Below are 16,169 nucleotides of genomic sequence, written 5' to 3' on the forward strand. Positions count from 1 at the left end.
CAGGTAATAGAAAAGTCTAATGGAATGATGCCTCTTATTTCAAGGGGTTGAAGTATAAAAATGGTAAAGTTTTTGTGCCACTGTACAAGGCACCAGGGAGACCAAATCGAGAGCACTGTAAACAGTTTTGATCCCTCTATTTAAGGAAAGATAATATTTCATTGAAGCTGGTTCACAGAAGGTTCACGACAATAATCCTGGGACACAAAAATCGTCGGCTCACTGAAGTTCAGAAAAAATTAGAGGAAATTTTTTTGCATTACAGGAATATTAGGGGGTTTTACAAGGTTTTACAAGAGGCTGTGTTCTGAACTGGAGAACACAGACTCAGAAAAAGGTGGCATCCATGAAAACTGGGATGCGAATGGTTTGTTTCTCTCTTGCACAGTTGTGAATTTAAACCCACGACTTCTGTACCCTCTGTATTGCTCTGGAGCTCTGGATTACGAATTTTGTAATTTAACCATTGCACTAGAAACAGCAATAACCTTCACAACTACTTCATGAAGGATCTTCAAGGTAATAAGGAGAGGGGAAAGAGCACTTTGGAACTGCTTGCCATAAAGTGGTATGGGGGCAGACCTCAAAATTCTGAAAGGTTCCATGTGAGATCAAGTTTTCCTTTGTTCTATCAGCTGTGTGATATCATATTGCAAGCACTCAAATTATATCCTTTAATTGCTTTGATTGATAAGGTGGACACTTGACCCTAAAATCTACCTTGTTATGACCTTGCACCTTACCTACGCTGCATTTTCTCTGTATCGATTACACTCAATTCTGCTTCTCTGATTGTTTTACCTTCTCTTGCCTCAATGAACCACATAATGATTCGTTCTGTATGAATAGTATGCAAGACAAGTTTCTCAAGGTATCTCGGTATATGTGATCGTAATAAACCAATTCCAGTTTGTCTTATTATATAAGAGCTGTGGTCAGCTGAGAACTATTATATCTCTTAAAAAAGTACTGTCTGCATCATGGATACATTTCCTTCATTGCAGCAATGAATCATACGCACATCAGTTTGCAGTGGAACATGTGATAGCACACACTCCATTAGATTCTTGATTGGCCAGGGCATGAAGGAATACGGGAAGAAGATTGGAGCTGAGAGGGAAATGGACCAGCCATGATGAAATCGTGGTGCAGACTCGATGGGCCAAATGGCCTAATTCTGCTCCTATATCTCATGGTCTTATGGTTTCTCCAGAACAGCTCATGGCCATTTGCTTATTCTTATCTACTAAAGCACAAGCTGCATCTGTGATAGTGGTAGAGGATCATTTGGAAAGCATCATCTCTGTGCTCTCTTCCTGACCTTGGTAAATAGGAGGCTAGTTGTTTCTATCAAGAATAACATCAAACCGGCAGACTTACAGAATCGAGACAGCAGGTGGTGTGTGCTATTATTGGAAGAAGGCTCCAGAACTTGAGTGATCCTCTTTCTCTCTTTTTGATGGCGAGTGAGGGCCTGTAGGTCCTCGAGTCAGGGGACTTGGAGAAGCGACACGATGAGTGAACTGTGAACTGCTGCCCCCACTACCCCCGCACTCACTGTTGCAGGAACAACTTCTCTCTCCATCACTGGAGAAAGGAAGCCTGCCTGAGATACCAAAGTGCTGGGTTATGGACTGTAGTTGTTAATGGACTCCAGATCCAGGTCTCTTTGGGGGCTTTTGCTATTGCTTGCATAGTGAGGGGAGAGGGGTGGTGCTTCTGCTGGTGCAAGTGGGGGAAGGGGGAGGTCAATGCTTCTGCTGCTGCTTGTGTGTGGGAGAGGGTGGAAGTTTCGGACTTTGATGTTTCTGTTATTCATACTTGGGAGGTTTTTTCCTGTTTCGTGGATATCTGTGAAGAGTAAGAATTTCAGGTTGTATTTTGTATAGATTCTCCAATATTAGGTTGAACTATTTGAACCATTAAATATGGATGCTACTTAGGGACCACTTGCAAGGGGTTCTGGATAGATTTGTCCCCCTGATAGGGAAAAGGTTGATAAGAGTGGTGGAAGGGAGAGTCAAGGAGAAGAAAGAAGCATACTTAAGGTTTAGGAAGCAAACATTAAGTAGGGCTCTTGAGAAATATAAGGTAGCCAGGGAGGGACTTAAGAATGGACTTTGAGAGATAGAAAGGGACATGAGAAGGCTCTGGTGAGTAAGATTAAGGAAAACTCCAAGGTATTCTACATGTATGAGAGGAACGGAAGGAGAATAGAGTGAAGGGAGGACAACTCAGGGATAAAATGGGGAAATGTGCCTGGAGGCAGAATAAGTAGGGGAGGTCCTTTCAAAGGCTCAAAGGTATATTTAATGTCAGAGAGATGTATACAATATACATCCTGAAATTCTTTTTCTTTCCATGAAAACATGAAAACAGAGGAGTGCCCCAAAGAATGAATGACATTTAAATGTTAGAACCCCTAAGCCCCCTCCAGCTCCTCCCACCAAGGCATAATCAGCAGAAAAGCAACAATCCCCCCCTCGCTATCAGCAGAAAAAGCAATGGCACCTCCCACCGAGCACTCGTGTGTACAGCAAAGCATTAATAAAGATACAGCTTTGCAGTACCCCAAAGACAACTTGTTCACCCGGTACTCAACATACCAGAGGGAAATACCTAATAAGGGAAAAAAGCGGTGTCCCTATTTCACAGTGAGAGGGGAGACATAACACACAACTTGCTGATTTATGATGTTAAAAGTCTGTTGTGTTGCTTTTTCCGAGCTCTGTGCCCAAAGAACTCGGGTCTCTGGTCACACAGCCTACAGCTAGCTAGTTGATTTCAATTTTCTGTGTACTCGCACAATACACCAGTTTCCTGCAGAGGCACCGACCTCAAGTCCACCTGCCTGCAGACCCACGAAATCCCAGAACCTTGAAGGTGCACTCGTCTTCTAGGCCGTGCCCTTGGACTATCAAATAGCAGCCAGTCGTGAGATCCTGAGAGTGGGTCCCATTCCTGCAAAGTCCTTAATGTATACTTTGCTTCAGCTCCTCAGGGAGAGGGACATTATGAATGTGAGATCGTTGCAGAACAGGCTAATGTACTGGCACATGTTGAGGTCAAGAAAGAGGCACTATCAGAGATTCTGATAAGTCACCAGAGCTGGACAAGATGTACTTCAGGTAACTTTAGGAAGCAAGGAAAAGGATTGCTGGGGCATTAATATGATATTTGCATCCTCCCAATCCATAGGAGTGGATTCAGAGGATTGGAGGATGGAAGATGTTGTTTGGTTCTTTAAAACAAAAGAATAATCCTGGGAATATAGACCAGTGAGTCTTATGTCAGTTGTGGGCAAACTATTGGAGAGGATTGTAGGGAAAGGATATACAAGCATTTGCAGAAGCATAGTCTAAGAATACTTAATGGCTATTTGTTGAGAGAAGTTCATACTTCAGGAGCCTATTTGAGTTTTCTGAGGAAGTGACAAAACAAATTGATTAAGGTAGAGCAGTGAATGTGGTGTATATGAATTTTTTTGGTCGGGTGTTTTTGGTAGGCTCATCCAGAAGCTTGGAATTCACAGGGACTTGTCTGTGTGGATTCCCTATTAGTTTGCCCACCGAAGGTAGAGGGTGCTACTAGATGGAGAGTATTCTGCCTGGAGGACAGTGACTAGTGGTGCTTTGCAGGGATCTGATCTAGGGTCCTAGCTCTTTCTGGCTTTTATAAAAGACTTGGATGATGAAAAAGAGGGGTAGATTGCAAATGGGACAAAGTTTGGAAGTGTTGTGGATAATGTAAATGATTGTCATCATTTACAATAGGATATAGACAGGATGTAGAGTTGGGTAAAGAAGTTGCAATAGGCAATAGATGCAGGAATAGGCCATTTGGCCCTTCGAGCCAGCACCACCATTCACTGTAATCATGGCTGATCATCCACAATTAGTACCCCGTTCCTGCCTTCTCCCAATATCCCTTGACTCTGCAATCTTTAAGAGCTCTATCTAACTCTTTCTTGAAAGCATCCAGAGAATTAGCCTTCACTGCCTTCTGAGGCAGAGCATTCCACAGATCCACAACTCTCTGGGTGAAAAAGTTTTTCCTTAACTCTGTTCTAAATGGCCAACCCCTTATTCTTAAACTGTGGCCTCTGGTTCTGGACTCCCCCAACATCGGGAACATGTTTCCTGCCTCTAGCCTGTCCAGTCCCTTAAAAATCTTATATGTTTCAATCAGATCCCCTCTCATCCTTCTAAATTCCAGTGTATACAAGCCCAGTCGCTCCAATCTTTCAACATATGACAGTGCCGCCATCCTGGGAATTAACCTCGTGAACCTACACTGTACTCCCTCAGTAGCAAGAATATCCTTCCTCAAATTTGGAGACCAAAACTGAACACAATACTCCAGGTGTGGTTTCACCAGGGCCCTGTAAATCTGCAGAAGGACTTCTTTGCTCCTAAGCTCAACTCCCCTTGTTATGAAGGCCAACATGCCACTAGCTTTCTTCACTGCCTGCTGTACCTGCATGCTTACTTTCAGTGACTGATTAACAAGGACACCCGGATCTCATTGTACTTCCCCTTTTCCTAACTTGACACCATTCAGATAGTAATCTGCCTTCCTGTTTTTGCCACCAAAGTGGATAACCTCACTTTTATCCACATTAAACTGACAGACAGACAGACAGACATACTTTATTGATCCCGAGGGAAATTGGGTTTTGTTACTGTTGCACCAACCAAGGATAGTGTAGAAATATAGCAATATAAAACCATAAATAATTTAAAAATAATAAGTAAATTATTCCAAGTGGAAATAAGTCCAGGATCAACCTATTGGCTCAGGGTGTCTGACACTCCGAGGGAGGAGATGTAAAGTTTGATGGCCACAGGCAGGAACAACTTCCTATGATGCTCAGTGTTGCATCTCGGTGGAATGAGTCTCTGGCTGAGTGTACTCCTGTGCCTAACCAGTACATTATGGAGTGGATGGGAGACATTGTCCAAGATGGCATGCAACTTGGACAGCATCCTCTTTTCAGACACCACTGTCAGAGAGTCCAGTTCCACCCCCACAGCATCACTGGCCTTACGAATGAGTTTGTTGATCCTGTTGGTGTCTGCTACCCTCAGCCTGCTGCCCTAGCACAAAACAGCAAACATGACAGCACTGGCCACCACAGACTTGTAGAACATCCTCAGCATCGTCTGCATCTGCCATGCATCTGCCCACTCACCCAACCTGTCCAAGTCACCCTGCATTCTCATAACATCCTCCTCACATTTCACACTGCCACCCAGCTTTGTGTCATCTGCAAATTTGCTAATGTTACTTTTAATCCCTTCATCTAAATCATTAATGTATATTGTAAATAGCTGCAGTCCCAACACCGAGCCTTGTGGTGCCCCACTAGTCACTGCTTGCCACTCTGAAAAGGAGCTGTTAATCCCTACTCTTTGTTTCCTGTCAGTCAACCAATTTTCTATCCATGTCAGTACCCTATCCCCAATACCATGTGCTCTAATTTTGCCCACTGATCTCCTACGTGGGACCTTATCAAAGGTTTTCTGAAAGTCCAGGTACACTACATCCACTGGCTCTCCCTTGTCCATTTTCATAGATACATCCTCAAAAAATTCCAGAAGATTAGTCAAGCATGATTTCCCCTTCGTAAATCCATGCTGACTCAGACCGATCCTGTTACTGCTATCCAAATGTGCCGCTATTTCAACTTTTATAATTGACTCCAGCATCTTCCACACCACTAACGTCAGTCTAACTGGTCTATAATTCCCTGTTTCCTCTCTCCCTCCTTTCTTAAAAAGTGAGATAACATTAGCTACCCTTTAATTCTCAGGAACTGATCCTGAATCTACAGAACATTGGAAAATGATTACCAATGCATCCACAATTTCTAGAGCCACCTCTGCAAGTACCCTGGGATGCAGACCATCAGGCCCCGGGCAGGTGGAGTTCAGTCTGTAAAAGTGTGAAGAGATACACCTTGGAAGAGTGAACTTAAAGGTAAAGGTGAGTACATGGTCAAAGGCAGAATTCTTAACAGTGTGGAGGAAAAGAGGGATCGCGAGGTCCAAGTTCATAGCCCCCTCTAAAATTGCTGTGTATGTTGATAGGTGATTAAAAAGGTGAATGTGTGTTGGCAGTCATTAGTCAGGCAACTGAGTTCAAGAGCTGTGGAGTTTTGTTGCAGTTCAATAAATCCCTGGTTAGACTACACTATACTGTGTTCAGGTCTGGTCACCTCATTATTGGAAGGATGTGGAAGCTTTAGAAAGGGTACAGAAGAGATTTACAAGGGTGCTGCCTGGAATGAAGAACATGTCTTCTGAGGAAAGCTTGAGTGAAATAGGCCTTTTCTCTTTGGAGTTATGGAGGATGAAAAGTGATTTGATAGAGCTATATAAGATTATGTAATGTATTGATTGAGTGGACAGCCAGCATCTTTCTCCTGGGGCAGCAGTGTCTAATACCAGAGGACATCTGTTTGAGGTGAGTACAGGAAAGATTAGGGGAGATGTCAGAGTTAGGATTTTTTTCACATTCAGAGTGATAGGTACCTGGAATGAACTGCCAGGGATGGTGGTAGATTTTGATACAATAGGAACACTTAAAAGACTCTTTAGATAGGCCACAGGCTGTGTAGGAAGGAAGGGTTAGATTAATTGTAGAGTAGGCTTACATTGGTCAGCATAACATTGTGGGCCAAAGACCCTAAGACACACAAGCACAATTATGCTATTTAGCCCATTGAATTTGCACTGCCATTTCATCATGGCTGCGTTATTATCCCTCTCTAGCCCATTTGCCTGCCTTCTCTCCATAACCTCTGACATCCTTACTAATCAAGAGCCTATAAGTAAATGTTTTAAATGTGCCCAATAGCTTGATCTCCACAGCCATCTGTAGTAATGAATTCCATAGATTCACCACCCTCTGGCTAAAGACATTCTTCATCTCTGTTCTACAGGGACATCCTTCTACTGTGGTACCTTTTCGTCCGAAACCCTGACACTATGGGAAACATCTTCTCCACATCCACTTTATCAAGGCCTTTCAATATTTGATCGATTTCAATGAGACTCCCCCTCATTTTTCTAAACTCTAGACATTAATCAAAGAGCCAGTACTGCGGTGTACTGTTCTATTCCCTACATTAAAGGATGATCTCAAGAGGGGAAGACCTCTGCAGAATCATGAGTCCTTCGTGATGCAGAAGTAGCCAACCAAAAAACTGTGACACTGGTTGCACCTTGCAGAAGTTGTCAAATGAGCACCTACTCAATGAATGGGGAAGGTATGAAGGGAAGCAAGATGGATTATGGTCACTTGGAGGTTACTTTACATTAAAGGGGGTCTTCAATTACTCTGGTGTTTAAGGAGGCTAGTCATATAGGAAAACTTGTACTCATCTTATTCAACCATATGGTTAAAAGCTGTGCAGGTTTGTATAACTAAAGTAATCTAAAATGTCACTACAAACAGCAGAGAGTTTGTCACTTATTTGAGGATGGATGAAAAGAACCATTGGGAACAGAATGATTGCACTGTTCCAGGTGTCCTGACCACATCAGTTGATTCTAGCATGTGCTGAGCTAGTAAAAGTACCATTGGCATTTGTCCAAGGTGAATGCAGACAATGATGCTGACTGAATGCCCAACAATTTCAATTCTCATTTTCCACTTTATGACATAGAGCATCTAGTGATGGTTCATTGTTAAAACTCAAGTAGCTCTTTCAGAACCATTATGCCAAATGAGGGCTGCAAAGCTATAGTACAACAGGAAAACTGTAATTTACAGAGAATCAAAGTTTATAAAATGATACTGTTTATGGGAAAAAAAGAATACATCCAGTGTGCTGAATGTCAAATAAATATTATTTTCTAAATAAAATTCTCAGAACACTCAAAGTTGCTCAGTCACAAAAACATTGAATTCACAATTGTGTTACAATTATGGATGCAGTTCTAAGCAATAAGCCCTAGAATAAATTCAAGAAAATTTAATAAATGTAGTTGAATACACCCTCTATCCAGTCACAATTTTGTTAATTACTAATGGGCTAAACACGGCTGTAGATTCTTCATCTGAAATAGACATGAGTGGTAACAACAGCCTCAGGAGATCAACAACTTGGAAGCATTCCTCCCACACCATTGCCTCACATCTAAATTGCATCAGATTAATGTGAGCATTGTGTTCCAGTCACTGTCACTGATGTGAGAATAAAGAACTAGCAAATGGAGCTTGAACAAAACAGGTAAATATTCTGCAGTTAGAAAAATAGATCTGGATAAAAGCAATGAGGACCAAGGTTTGCTGGTACATGGCTGTCTTTCATAGTAAATATTATATAGAATGGTGGATCTTACTGTTACATGACTCTGGAACCACATTCACAATCACTATTAACCAAAAGAACCACATGGCAACTGAAAGCACAGTGCACCACCTCACATCCACAAGGATGTGAAATATAGAAGCATAGAAATAGCCACGATCAGAATCAGATTTCGTACCACCAGAGTATGTTGTGAAATTCGTGTGTGTGTGTGTGTGTGTGTGTGTGTGTGTGTGTATATACTTATTATTGTAATTTATAGTTTTTATTTTAATGTATTGCAATATTTTGCTGCCACAGATCAATATATCTCATGATATACGCCAGTGATATTATACCTAATTCAGATTCTGCATTTACTCCCAGTATTGTGTACAGTTCTGGTCACCGAATTATAGGAAAGATATCAACAAAATAGAGAGAGTACAGAGAAGATTTACTAGAATGTTACCTGGGTTTCAGCACCTAAGTTACAGGGAAAGGCTGAACAAGTTAGGTCTTTATTCTTTGGAGTGTAGAAGGTTGAGGGGGGACTTGATAGAGGTATTTAAAATAATGAGGGGGATAGATCAAGTTGACATGGATAGGCTTTTTCCATTGAGAGTCGGGGAGATTCAAACAAGGGGACATGATTTGAGAGTTATGGGGCAAAAGTTTAAGGGTAACACGAGGGTGAGTTTCTTTACTCAGAGAGTGGTAGCTGTGTGGAATGAATACCACTTCCAGCAGAAGTGGTAGAGGCAGGTTTGGTATTGTCATTTAAAGTAAAATTGGATAGGTATATGGACAGGAAAGGAATGGAGTGTTATGGGCTGAGTGCAGGCCAGTGGGACCAGGTGAGTGTAAGCGTCGGTGTGGAAGGGCCGAGATGGCCTGTTTCCGTGCTGTAATTGTTATATGGTTATATTATGTGGTAGCAGTACATTGCAATACATAATAGTAATACCAATGAATTTCCACCAAATAAACTTTCAGTGAAATTAAATCTAAACTTAGCTGGGTTATTTTCTGCATATTCTTAATTACCTGGCTATTAGTTTGATATATGGCTTACTGTCTGAGACACAAGTCCCTTCAAATCCGGTTCTGCCCATGAGATGACAATTTGAAGGAAGGTGCTTGAGTGGGGAATTTGAAGGAATGTTTTATGTATTGGGAAAGTGAGTTGATCTTACCTGTTGCTTTAAGATTTTTGGGAAATCCAATTGCTGCATATTAAGCAGATGCTTTTCCTCCACTACTCAGCACAAAGAAGAAAAAGTGTCCCTGCCCCTTTCCAAAGAATATGTATTTGTTTATGTGCTTTCTTATTACTTTTGCTAGGCTTGATTTCACACCCACAGTGGTGGCCCATATGCTATGTCCATAAGAGTGATTGCTCAGAGAAGTCCAATTAGGTTTTAACCTACAAGATTATAAATATTATTCTCCTGGCACGTACAATCATATTTTAATGTTCTGAATTACAGGTCATAGAATCATGGAAATTGGCCCAACTCATCCATGCTGACTGTGTTGCCCAGGAGAACTTTGAGAGATTGAAACTGCACATTTGTGGCAGCAGTCTGGTACCATGTATACAATATGAATGAAATAGGGTCTTAATGAGATTATGACCAAACAAAAACAAAGTTGAGAAAGAAAGGAAAAACAGTAATTAAATCCATTATTAAAATCATTATTTATTTGAAACACACCTAGAATGATACATATGATATTATATACAAGTTATCATGGGCTACCATCTTACAGTAGAATCACAAACATGAGAAAATGCAAAACGTCGACTGTTTACTGTTTTCCATTGATGCTGCCTGGCCTGCTGAGTTCCTCCAGCATTTTGTGTGTGTTGCTCATAGTCTAACAGGAATCAGCAAAAATAGTGTCTTCTCTTAAGAAACTTCTTTACTAGCAATTCAGGCAGCATCTATGGAAAAGCATTCGGCAATTTGGGTCAGGACCCTTCATCATCTGAGTTCCTCCGGCAGTTTGTACTCTCGATTTCCAGGATCTACATAATCTTGTGTTTATTTGTTGTGGCAATGATAATTCTTAATTATTTATTTGACAGTAATGACCCATTTCCTTCACTAAATGTGTTATAAATCTGCAAAAAAAAACGTAATTTCAGCTGGACAGAGAATGGATCCACTGAAATAAGAATGGTGCACCAGCCTTGTAGATGAGGTGGAGAGGGATGAGTTCCAATATACCATTGGCATCAGAACAGAAATGCAGAGGTTCAGGAAGGAGATCAGTCAGGAAAATCAATATCAGGGCGATATGTCTATGAAGGTTCTCAGTCATCCAGGTCATTGAATACCACTGCTTGATATTCAATATCAGGACCAAGTTCCCAGGGCCCATGATGAAATTTACTGCATATTCTATTCCCTCACTCAAAGTCCATAAGTTCAAAGTTCAAAGTATATTTATTATCAAAGTATGCATACATTATACAACCTTGAGATTCATCTCCTTACTGCAGCCACAAAACAAAGAAACCCAAAAGAACCCATTTTAAAAAGTTCATCTAATACCCAGTGCACAGAGAGAAAAAAAATGTGCAAACAATAAAAGTAAGCAAATAGCATTCAGAGCTGAAGTTTTATGAAAGAGACAAAGCCGCAGCAGGCCACAGCCTCAGTTCAGCGCAGAACAGAGTAAATGTCGTGGAATCATCGATGTGAAGCCAGACGTCACTGCAGCCACAGCAGGCCACAGCCTCAGTTCAGCTGAATGTCACTGAGTAGCAAGCAGAACAAGGCAGAACTGGCCCATCCATCACGTCCGGTCCCAACACCTTGACCTTTTTAATCTGGCCTGCCGCTTAAGTCGTCCAAACATCAGATTGTTCCTCACTCTCAGACTGCTCCGAGGCCTGGACCCCGACGCCATGTTTCAGCCTGTACCTGACCTTTCCAATTCGGCCTGGCATTTAAATCGATCTGACAGCAGGACTTCCCTCGCTTCTGCCTCACTTGCCTTGACCGTGCAGCGCCTCTACCTCTGCTTGCCTCCACCATGCGTCGCCTTCACCTCTGCCTCCTTCATCTTATTAATAAGGTGTTTAGTAGTTTTCTTTCCTTTGTATTTTGCTGCTGATATGTAGTCACTGGGCATCACCAACACCATCTTAAACCAGCTGAGGTTGATATTCCATTCCTTTAAAATCCAGCAGGCAGTTGCAGCCCAATAATACCTCACGTCTTTGTTTCTATTGCACCATCAGCAAATCTTATACATGAATATAAACACACACACACACACACACACACACACACACACACACACACACACACACACACACACACACACACACACACACACACACACACACACACACACACACACACACACACACACACACACACCGTTCTGTTATAATATGCCTGCATTCACTTTCTCTTTGTTGAGAGGATAAGTCTGTCAGAAACTACAATGCTACTCCGTACTATGATGATAGTTGCAATATTTCAATTCTATCATTATGACCATGTCAACAAATAGGTAAGATAGTATGAATCATCAAAACTGGGAGTAAATGCAGAATCTGAATTAGTTTTAATATTACTGGCATATGTCATTAAATATATTGATCTGTGGCAGCAAAACATTGCAGTACATTAAAATAAAAACTATAAATTATAATAATAAGTATATATAGATAGATTGATAAAAGAAAATGAAATTAAATAAATAGGGCAAAACAAGAGGGTAAAATACCGAGGTAGTGTTCACGAGTTCATTGTCCGTTCAGAAATTGCACAGTAGAGGGGAAAAAGCTGTTCCTGAAACGTTAAATGTGTGTCTTCATATTGCGCTACCTCCTCCTTGATAATTGCAGTGAGAGGAGGTCATTTCCCGAGTGATGGGGGTCCTTTATGATGGATGTCATCTTACAATTTAAAGTATCACCTTTTGAAGGTATCTTCAATGCTGGGGAGGTTAATGCTTATGTTGGAGATGGCTGAGTTTACAACTTGCTGCAGCTTTTTCTGATCCTGTGCACCATACCAGCTGGTGAGGCAACCAGTCAGAATGAATCCATGGTATATTTGTAGAAACTTGCAAGTGTTTTTGGTGACATACCAATTATCCTCAAAATCTTAATGAAATGTAGCCGCTGTTGTGCGTTCTTTGTAAGTGCATCAATATGGTGGGCACAGGAGGGAATGTCAGAGACAATGAAACTCAGGAACTAGAAACTGCTCACCCCTTCCACTTCTGATCCCTCAGTGAGGGCCATTCCTGAAATCCACAATCAACTTCTTGCTCTTACTGACTTCAAGTGGAAGATTGTTACTATGACAACACTCACCCAATTCTTTATCTTGCTCCTGTATGTCTTCTCTTCACCATCTAAAATTCTGCCAACAAGGGTTAAGTCACCGACAAATTTATATATAGCGTTTGAGCTGTGTCTAGTATTATATTTTGTATTCTTCTGTTTATGGCCTTTTTAAAAAACTCACACATATCTTCACTTTTGAAGAATATGTGCTGCATTGCACTGCTTTTGGATTAAAACTTGACCGTCTTGCTGTACGTGCTGGACTGGGTATTTTACTCAACATTCCTCTGCATTTTCTTAGTTCCAACATTTTGCTCTGTTTTAATAGATCTCAGATTTGCTTTAAAGATACCTCGTTGCCACTGTTATCTGTTGTAACTTCAAAACATTAAACTAATTCAAATGAAGACGTGGAGAATCCAAAATGTATGTGTAACTTTAAGTGAGGTGCATACATATTACATGGTAGTATGATGACATTTACAATCAACATATTTTTACATATAACCCATAATGAATAATTTAAAAGAACAAGACTGCTTAATCAACCAATATATACACAAGATTATTCAAATGTTATTGAAACACAAAGTACACAACACTGAGCCACACAATCAAGGGGATAGAGAGAGTAGAGCATTGGGCAAAGCTAAGCATGTATCCTTGAGGTGCACCTGTGTTGAATGTCAGTGAGAGGAAATGTTAATTCCAATCCACACAGTCTCTGGTCTACTGGTGAGGAAGTCAAGGATCCAGTTGCAGAGGAATGTACAGAGTCCAAGGTTTTGGAGCTTGTTGATTAGAAATGAGGGTATAATTTGGTTGAAGACTGAGACGTAATCAACAAACAGCAGCCTGACTTAGGTGTTACTATTGCACAGGTGATCTAAGGCCAAGTGGAGAGCCAGTGAGAATGCGCCCATTGTAGACCTATTGTGGTAATAGACAAATTGCAGTGGGTCAGAGTACTTGCTTAGGCAGGAGTTGATTCTAGCCAATGACCAACCACTCCAAGCATTTCATCACTGTAGATGTGAGTGCCATTGGGCAATAGTCATTGAGGCAGCTCACCCTGCTCTTCTTGGGCACCAGTATGATTGTCACTCTTTTGAAGTAGGTGGGAACCTCTAACTGCAGCAGTGAGAGATTGAAGATGTCCTTAAACAATCCCTTCAGTTGGTTGGCACTGGTTTTCAGATCCCTACAGATAAACCATCTTAATATTCTGCATTAAGAAAACATGGATCAATGGTCACACCACATCATCTGAAGTTCGGGAATAAACAAGCAGTCTTGTTATAGATGTTAATCTGGAAGTCTAATTAACAAGCAGTGCCCTGGAAAACAAACAAATCATGGTGGAAGTGATTAGGTAAGTGAAGAAAAAACATAGTGTACAAAGGTGTCAGTGCTAATTCGAGAAGAACAACTCTGTCTGGTACTGACTTTGGTATATGTGTGTGAGCATCAATGTACAATTCCAGTTTACAAAAGACTAGAAAGATAATCCAAAAGCATTCCTTGAACTTTGAATAAAAGGTAAAACATCTGACAGTTTTCTGAAAGGCATGAGTATTAACAGAACATAAGCTATAAACATTTATGGACACGATAAAAAGATTAGATCTCTCACAATGCTTGGGAAATAAAAGAGAATGAAAATAAAAGCCCTGTCATGATCTTTGACACCTTGAACTGATATTGAGTTAACAGATGCAGAAACATAAACTCCTGACATATGAATTAGTTAAATTGTTAAACTTCTCCCTGAGCTTAAAAAAAACAGCTAGTAAGTGAAGATTGAAGGAAATGGAGGAAGTGTTAGTGAGCTGAATTGTTTCAGATTCAGTACAGCCAGAAGTGCAGAAAACTGTTATCAGGAAGGTACAACACACTTGGTGCAAGATGTTAGATACAGCCAGAGCACAGGGAAAAGCACAGATCATATCAGACGCTGTTGGCTTGATTCAATTAAATAACTAAAACAAATTAATACAAGATGAATTTTAAAAAATGGATGTCTATATGAATTTATGAGTATGAAAGTGTCCTATATTCAGATTCAACTGCTGATTAGAAAAACTGCCCTTTATACAGATTCAATTTCAGATTACTTGGCAAGTTTGGCCCCACAGGGAGACCTTCTTATACATGAAGCCAGAATGAAGAGAACAATACAAAAGAATTTTATCAGAATCAGGTTTGTTATCACTGACACATGCTGTGAAATTCCGATTCCCATTCCTGCTCTGGATTGCGAAGTAACATCATTCAATTGTATCACAAAGGAAAAGAAGCCAGCTCTATGTTTGATGTCACAGAAAATTACAGATGTAGTTTGAGAAGTTATGAAGAACAACGGTTTATCTCAGTTTACGTCCACACTAGACTGGATAATTTTGAAAACGCTGGTTTCACGTAAAAACGATAGGCGTCCACACTAGGTGTTTTCAAAAATATCCCTGTCCACATTAAGATGGATATTTCAGCAAATCTCCTCCTACTGCGCATGCGCAGGACACATTTACCGAAAACAAGCGACATGTTTGGTGTCGCCGTGAAAGACTTGATTCAGTTACAGACTAGAAAAACTTAAATGACGGACAGCTGTTGGCTCTCACGCAGGAGGACTTAAAACTAAAAAACTAACTCTAGTAAACTAGAGTTAATTAAGGTTAAAAACAAAACCTCTTTTCAAAAAAAAGCAATGGGCTTAACTCAAATGTACTTTTATTGATAATTGGATGGTTTGACAATTTAGAGTGTCACAGCATTGTTAATCTCCAAATAAAAGCAATAAAATATTACAGACATAATATAATGAACAGACTGCATTGATGATGAAGCATGAAAATGATTCTCAGACAGGGACAGAAAAGTTAAATATCACAAGTCCATAAACCTACAGGCTGGTTGAACAAAAGAGTGACAGAGTGGGTAGGGATATTCTCAGAGGAATGCAACAACCAAAGCAGACTGATAACAAATCTAACTCTGGGAGAAATCATGTTATAATTGAAAGTCATCAATGTTTTCATCAAACATAATGCCTAAAATGTATATTGGAATTAAAATCTATGAAAAGTCTTTTCTGTTGGTGACATTCAGCACACCACTTGGATAATAAAAGTCCCAACGTTTACTTTTAGTTTCAGAGTTAATCAAGACATGCTTAAGCACAAGTAGACAAAACCTATCAAAGAAGAGCAGGCATAGTAGGTGATAGCCATATCTATGAAGTAAGTAGCAAAGCCCAAGACAATAATCTCAATGAGGTGCTTCTATGGGTTGAACACCCCTTATCTAAAATGCTTTGGGCTGGAAAAGTTTTGGATTCTGGATTTTGGAATGCTTGTATCCATATAATGAGATACTTTGGAGATGAGACACAGGTCTAAACATGAAATCCATTTACATTACATCTACAGCTTATACATTTACCCTGAAAGTAATTTTGTACAATATTTTTAATAGTTATCACTAACTCAGCTGCCCAGGTGGCAGTTTGGCATTGCTATCATTTCCAACTGAATTTATATGCTACCAGTAAGCAATCTG

This window comes from Hypanus sabinus, chromosome 3 (assembly GCF_030144855.1).
Source record: "Hypanus sabinus isolate sHypSab1 chromosome 3, sHypSab1.hap1, whole genome shotgun sequence".
Taxonomy (NCBI): Eukaryota; Metazoa; Chordata; class Chondrichthyes; order Myliobatiformes; family Dasyatidae; genus Hypanus; species Hypanus sabinus.